We start from the raw sequence: 7,124 nt of genomic DNA, 5'->3' as shown, positions 1-7,124 counted from the left end.
GGTAGAGGAACTCGGGGGAGGTTGGTGTGGGATGTGATGTTACAGGGCATCTTGTCCATGTTTCTGAGTTCTGGTGTTTCAAATAAATTGTTTTGCAAAACTATGAGTCTGTCTTCACTGGGATTCATGTTTCTCTTCAAGATTGGGATAAGGAGAGTAGGCTGAGCAGTTTCAAGAAATTTCCACGATCACAGGCGACTTATTTCTCCATGTTCGTTCCAGCCTGGACAGGATCAGGTATCACTTGCCTGGGCCCAATGCAAACTGTTTGAATCAGGGTCCAGAGGGGCTGCGACCCCACAGGCAATTAGTTTCGATACTCTGGGGTGCAGAGATCAACACAGGGTACTCAGCACCTCCGGACACTGGTGCTTAGTGCTGGAGAGATGCTACAGCCAGGAAGACAATTGCCTTGCACACAGCTCACCCAGTATTATTCCTCATCATAGGAACCCTGAGCCCTGCCATGTGTGTCCTAGTGCCTACAGTCAGGATTCAACCTTGAGCACCACCTGGTATAGCCCCTGAAAAAAACTAAAGCAGACACGAGGTACCTAATATCCCAAGGAGTGGAGACATTCCCCTCTACAAATATAGAAGAAGGGGTACATCTTTGCCCATCACACCAACATCAGCCCTGCAGAAATATTGTTCCCCAAAGAAGCAGACACAGCCCCACTCATATCTGAGCTTACCTGAGATCTATTGAGAAAACCATATGGACAATCTGTGTCTCTGCTCTGGAAACTGTAAGACTCTTCTTAACTGGGGAGAGAGACAGAGACATTGAGAGAGAGACAGAGACAGAGAGAGTGTCAGTGAGGGGGCACACATGGCGGTACTCAGGATTTTCCCTTGGATGTGCTCAGGGATCACTCCTGCCGTGTGCTGGGGACCATATAGGTACCAGGATTGACCTTATTCAATCGCATCAAGGCAAATGGCCTTCCTGCTGTACAATGCATTGGCCCCTAGCCAGGAGTTTTTTGGTTTTTTTAATTTATTGAATACCCATAAGAACCGTTCCAAAGCTTTCCAGTTTATGTCTGGGTCATATAATATTCAAACACCCATCCCTACACAGTGCACATTTTACACCTCCAAGAAACCCTATATATCCCCCATTCCAACCCTCCTTGGTTGTGTGGCAGATAATTTCCATTTTACTCTGTCTCTATTTGATCACATTTAATATTTCGATAAAAGACCCACCATTATTATTTGGAATATTCCCCATCCATCAAAACTGCCGAAAAAGGCATACATAATTTGTTTTCTTTTTTTCTTTTTTTTTTTGGTTTTTTTTTATTAGTTTATTTTTAATTAGAGAGTCACCGTGAGGGTACAGTTACAGATCCATACATCTTTGTGCTCATGCTTCCCCCATACAAAGTTCAATAACCCATCCCTTCACCAGTGCCCATTCTCCACCACCTGTAAACCCAACATCCCTCCCCCCCTTCCCAGTCCCGTCTCTCCCCACCCCACCCTGCCACTATGGCAGGGAATTCCCTTTTGTTCTCTCTCTCTGATTAGGTGTTGTGGTTTGCAATAAAGGTGTTGAGTGGCCATTGTGTTCAGTCTCTAGTCTGTATTCAGCCCGCCTCACCCTTCCCCCACATGACCTCCAACCACATTTTACTAGGTGGTCCCTTCCCTGAGTTACCCAGAATGAGAGACCAGCCTCCAAGCCATGGAAACAATCTCCTGGTACTTATTTTTACTATTTGGGCGTTAGTCTTATAGTCTATTATTCTATATTCCACAGATGAGTGCAATCTTTCTATGTCTGTCTCTCTCTTTCTGACTCATTTCACTTAGCATGATACTTTCCATGTTGATCCACTTATATGCAAACGTCATGACCTCATTTTTTCTAACAGCTGCATAGTATTCCATTGTATAGATGTACCAGAGTTTCTTCAACCAGTCATCTGTTCTAGGGCACTCGGGTGTTTTCCAGATTCTGGCTATTGTAAAGAGTGCTGCGGGATGAACATATAAGTGCATATGTCACTTCGACTATACCTTTTGGCTTTTCTGGGATATATTCCCAGCAGTGGTATTGCTGGGTCAAATGGGAGCTCAACCTCTAGTTTTTTGAGAATCGTCCATACTGTTTTCCAAAAATATGGAACGCTTCACGAATTTGCGTGTCATCCTTGCGCAGGGGCCATGCTAATCTTCTCTCTTCCGTTCCAATTTTAGTGTATGTGCTGCCGAAGGGAGCACAATAATTTGTTTTCTATTGTGATTATGAAGAGCATATAATTTTGGATTTCTGATATTTAAGTAATAATCCTGGATGGATTTCTGCCAAAAGCAACTGGGTTTCGATATGGTTTGTGTGCCTCTGGATTCAAGTCCCGTTCAGGAGCTAGAGGAGCAGTCGTGGGCTGCCTCCTCAGGGCAGGCTAAGGTCGGTTACAACCCCCCATCCCATGAGCCTTGCGTCTCATCACTGCAGTGTCCTACCTGACTCGCTAATAGACCCTGAAAGATGGCGGGCACCATGCCAGAGGGGGAAAATGGCAGAAGGGTCAAATACCCTTCCGCCCCTTGTGTGGCACAGCACCACAGTCCAGATGCATTTCTGGGCAAAGCGGCTATGTTCGGAGATTTGATTTGTGTGCCTCTGGGATCATGGCTGTTCAAGACCCGCAAGAGTAGTTCATGGGTGGAAACTTGGTGTCTCGTCAGGGCCAGGAGTTAATTGGTTTTTGTTTTTTGGTTTTTGGGTCACACCTTGCGATGCACAGGGGATACTTCTGGATCTTCATTCAGGAATTACCCCTGGTGGTGCTCAGGGCACCATATGTAATACTGGGATTCAAAACCGGGTCGGCCGCGTGCAAGGCAAACGCCCTAACTGCTGTGCTATTGCTCCAGCCCCGAGTTAATTGTTTTTAACAGAAGTCCCTTTTATTTGTTTGTTAATAAATCCATGATTCCAATGTAATTTTCTGTTTCCTTTCTCCTGGATGTGGGAGGATGAGTTTAAGCAAGAAACATTCATTTGGGGCCAGAGGGAGAATATACGGGTGGGTGTTTCCCTACACGCAGCTCGCCAAGGTTCATCCCCAGCCCTGCGTACAGTCCCCAAGTCCTGCCAGGAGTGAGACAGTTCACAGAGGCGGAAGTACATGCTTAGAACTGCCAGTGTGACCTAAAAACAGGGGAAAAAAATGTTTACCTTAGGAAGAATAACGAAAACCATTACACCAGAGAGGATATCAAAAGGAAGAAACAATTGGTGTTAGAGGTGGTTGGTTGTAGTGGAAGAAATCCTCATTCACTCACTATTTCTTTTTTTTATGTAGGATTTAACTTAATAGCCCCAAATAGACAGTATCCCAGTTTTTGAACTTTACATCTCATATATTCACCACTACAAGTGATTCTTCAGTGCCGAGCCAAAAAAAAACCCTGATAAATACCTAATATGGCCCCAAAACAAAACCAGAAAAAATAAATTGTAATGAAACACTACCTAGCAATAAAAGGAAAAGAGGAGATTACCTAATTGATCTTGGGCGCCTTGTTTACATATTGTATCAGGTATCCCATATGCATCCCGAACACAGCCAGGAGTGAATCCCGAGTGCAGAGACAGGAGTAAGCCAGGAGATCACTAGTTGGCCTTCCCCAAAAAATATCAAATTGAAAAGAATACAAATGCACTACTCCATTTTTAGGTGGAGGCTGGGAAGGGAGAAAGCCTTCCTGTGGACAGAGTATAAGGGTAGGGTGTTTGCCCTGCACACAGCTGGCCAAGGTTCATCCCCAGCCCTGTATACAGTCCCCGAGTCCTGCCAGGAGTGAGACTCTTCACAGAGGCTGGAGTAAGTGCTTAGAACTTCCAGTGGCCTAAAAAATGGAAGAGAAATTATTTACCTCATGAAGGAAACTCAAAAACTGTAACACCACAGAGGATGTCAAAAGAAAGAACAGGACCCCGGGGGCGGCACGCATGTGCGGCTCCTCCGCAGCTGCACCCGCGTGAATCCAGACCCAGCTGAACCAACTACAACATGGACTGCTCCTAGCAGACTGTTTCCTGCCAGAGAACTAAGCTGCGACCCCATGCCCGCCCGGGAGGGGAAAGATATTTCTCTCTCTCGCCTGTCCCTTCCCGGGGATGAAGGGCGTGGGGACCGCCGTATTCTGATGACCACAGATGGGGTTTACAAGCTTGCAATGATCGAATATCCGGAAGAAATCTCCCTGGACTTAGTTGTTAAAGTACAGAAATACAAAACCGCGAGGCCGCAGTAGCAGAAAGAGACCTCATTTCTCTTCACAACAGGTCTGACTCTAGTGGGGTGCTCCTAATAATAATGGTGAGGTTTGTCCTCCGAGAGCCAGCCCTGTGTAACCTCAGAGAGCCAGCCCTATGTAACCTCAGAGAGCCAGTCCTGTGTAACCTCAGAGAGCCAGCACCTGAGTAACCTCAGAGAGCCAACACTGTGCAACCTCCGAGAGCCAGCACCTGTGCAACCTCCGAGAGCCAGCACCTGAGTAACCTCAGAGAGCCAGCCCTGTGTAACCTCAGAGAGCCAGCCCTGTGTAACCTCAGAGAGCCAGCACCTGCACAACCTTAAAAAGTTATTTTGATGTGGTTGGAGGTCATGTGGGGGAAGGGTGATGCAGGCCGAATACAGACTAGAGACTGAACACAATGGCCACTCAACACCTTTATTGCAAGCCACAACACCTAATCAGAGAGAGAGAACAAAGGGGAATTCCCTGCCATAGTGGCAGGGTGGGGTGGGGGGAGACGGGACTGGGGAGGGGGGGAGGGATGTTTGGTTTACTGGTGGTGGAGAATGGGCACTGGTGAAGGGATGGGTTATTGAACTTTGTATGGGGGAAACATGAGCACAAAGATGTAAGGATCAGTAACTGTACCCTCACGATGACTCTCTAATTAAAAATAAACTAATAAAAAAAACCCTCAAAAAATAATAATAATGGTGAGGTTTGTGTTGAAATATTGAATGTAACCAAAGTAAATAGAAAGTAAAGTGAAATTTTATCAGTTACAAGGCAGGGGGGTTCGGGGGTGGGTGGGATGGGAGGTCTACTGTGTTTTGTTTTTTTTTTTTGTCTTTGGTGGTGGGATAGGGCACTGGTGAAGGGATGGTTTTTTCAGCATTGTATGACTAAGACTTAAGCCTGAAAGCATTGTAATTTTCCACATGGTGACTCAATAAAATAAAATTAAATAAAAAAGAAAGAACAACTGGTATTGCAGGAGGTTGGATAGAGTGCCAAGAAATCCTCATTCACTATTTCTTTTTTGAATGTAGCATTTAATTTAACAGCCCCAAATAGAAACGATCATAATTTTTCGAACTTTGCATCTCATTTCCTCACCACTAGAGTGATTTCAGTGCGGAGCCAGGATAAACCCTGAGAACTACCAAATGTGGCCCCAAAACAAAACAAAAATATTGATTGCAATAAAAATCTACTAGAAATAAAAGGAAATGAGGGGATTAACTAATTGATCTTTGGCACCTTGTTTACATGTGGTATCAGGTATTCCATATGCATCCCGAACACAGCCAGGCGTGATCCCTGAGTGCAGAGACAGGAGTAAGCCAGGAGATCACCAGTTGGCCTTCCCCAAAAAATATCAAATTGAAAAAAATACAGGAGCACTACACAATTATTGTGAGGGTGCTGAGCAGGGAGAAAACTTTCCTGTGGACAGAATGGAGATGAGATTGGGCCCATGGGAAGGGCCCAGGGCACTTCTGGTCAGGATTGGCTAGTGAGAGGGGCAACCCCATGGCTTATCTCTCAGAAATATTCTCCCACTTCCTCAAGAGAGAGTGTTGAATTGGGCCATGTTGGAGCCTTGGGACTGTGCCTCAGATCCTCTGAGCTGATGGTAAAACAATGGGAAAGGACCAGGAGAGCCCAAGGAGCAACTGGGGAACCTGTGGGCCACCCTGTGCTGGGGGAGGGGCAGGTGGTAGGTTGGGAAAACCTGAGGGTCAGAGGGATACAGGCCACGTCACACTGAACACTCGGGACGGGATTCCAAGGGCAGGAGATGAGCTGTAGGACCCCAGGGACCCACAAGCCACTGTTCTCCCAGGAGAGATGTGGGAACTCAGAGGAGAATTCTCTCTCGCAGAGGGGCTGGCAGGGGGGTGACCCCAACTTTCTCCTCTCCTGAGTTTCCTGCAGAGTTTATCCCTCAGTGAGGCTTCATGTGTCCATCTGTGTTGAGATCTCTTGTCCAATAATTTGGGTGTTCTGTGAGATTCTCTACAAACACAGCATGGTGTGGAGTCACGAGAAGGAGTGCATTCCCTCCCCTACTCGAAGTTTGCACCAACGTTTCAGCCTCTCCTTCCTCCTCCCTGTCCATCTAAGCCGTGACCTTAGCCTGGATCCTGCCACTGTGTTGTTTTTGCTTGTTCAGCTTCTGCACCAAATCCAATGGTGCTCGGGGCTCACTCCTGGATCTGTTCTCAGCAATCAATTCATATGGGCTTAGGTTAGGTTGAGGTTGGCCCCATGTGAGACCGGCAACTTATCTCTTACTGCACTGTCTCTGAGGACCCACTCTATTAGCATGTGTGAAGGGTTCTGTAGGGTGTGGTCTAGACTGGAGTGCTGTAGCACTGTAGCACTGTCGTCATGTGGTTCATCGATATGCTCGTGTGGGCACCAGTAACATATCCTTTGTGAGACTTGTTGTTACTGTTTTTTGGCATATTGAACACGCCAAGGGTATCTTGCAAGGCTCTGCCATGAAGGAGTGATAATCTCGGTAGCTTGAAAGACTCTCCGAGAGGGACAGAGGAATCGAACCTGATTCGGCTTTCTCAAGGCAAACTCCCCACCCAGTGTGCTACCACTCCAGTGTCTATGGATATAACTAGATACTCCATGTGGTATCGGGTATTGGGTGTCAAACCGGGTCTCCTGCATAGCAGGCTAGCGAGTACTCCCTGCACTATCCCTCCAGCCCCTGAAAGGTTCATGTGGATGATTAAAAACAATCAGGTCTGGAGCGATATAGTACAGCAGGTGGGGCATTTGCCTTCATGAGGACGACCCAGGTGTGGAAGTCGATGTGGAGGTCTCGTTCTGTTCAGCAGGGAGAA

General features: G+C 46.7%; 1 non-coding gene across 1 annotated transcript; it reads right to left on the bottom strand.

Moving 5' to 3' along the window:
• Positions 1-2,125: 2,125 nt before the first annotated feature.
• LOC129406945 (U6 spliceosomal RNA) lies at positions 2,126-2,232 on the bottom strand. The gene has a single exon (XR_008631352.1). It is a non-coding gene; the product is annotated as a U6 spliceosomal RNA (small nuclear RNA).
• Positions 2,233-7,124: the final 4,892 nt, after the last annotated feature.

Source organism: Sorex araneus, chromosome 8, assembly GCF_027595985.1.
Source record: "Sorex araneus isolate mSorAra2 chromosome 8, mSorAra2.pri, whole genome shotgun sequence".
NCBI lineage: Eukaryota > Metazoa > Chordata > Mammalia > Eulipotyphla > Soricidae > Sorex > Sorex araneus.
Note: the sequence above shows the minus strand (reverse complement) of the source record. Positions and strands in the feature narration are given on the sequence as shown.